A 781-nucleotide genomic window follows, 5' to 3' on the forward strand; every position below is an offset into this window, starting at 1 on the left:
AATCCTTCGAAAGAGAATTCGTTACAATTTGAGCAAACCCCTCTGGAATCAATCCGAGTTTAAGCAAGTTGAATCGAGGCGAGGGAAGCTCAGAGGAGCTTTGATACCCAAAACCTCACCGATCCAATGCGGCGCAGTCACGCATTCAACTCGCAGAAACCGTCAAGAACTTCGAGGTGTGCTTAAAAGAGTAACCAATATTTTTCGAATGATTGTCCTGTTAAGCTCGATACCCTATAGGTCTCTTTCTAGTCCAAATTTTAGGCTTAGGTTCGCTTTAGGTTTCGTTTTCCTAAGGCGGGCAAGAAGGGAGCGGTGATGAAATCCGAACCCTTATCTTATATGGTCCAGTCCTTGCCCTTTACTAGGAATTTAAAAACAGTCTATATTCAAGTCCTCAACATATATTCACCTTAAGGAGTCCAGTAACCCGCTTGCAGGAGATTCGCGGGTGTTTAGAATTTTACCTCCCGTACCAGACGGGCGAAGAACCGCTGAAGTCGACTCGGGCCACGACTCCTATGCCGTGTGCGAACCCGAGGGGCCGAGACGATATAGTAATCGTCGTCCTTCCCTGCACACAGTTTATATAATAATAATTTTTTTTTTTTTTAATAATACCCTTCCGTAGGGTTAAAAAAATAAAGTCCAATTTTTAAAGTCCAAAGTCCAAAATAAATAAAAAAAAATTACAGTTTTCCTCACACACTCTAAAAAAATTAAAAATTAAATCCTAAAATTGTCCTTTTTTCTTCTCTTTTCGCTTTTCGCTTTAAGCTTT

This window comes from Papaver somniferum, chromosome 7 (assembly GCF_003573695.1).
Source record: "Papaver somniferum cultivar HN1 chromosome 7, ASM357369v1, whole genome shotgun sequence".
Lineage (NCBI taxonomy): Eukaryota > Viridiplantae > Streptophyta > Magnoliopsida > Ranunculales > Papaveraceae > Papaver > Papaver somniferum.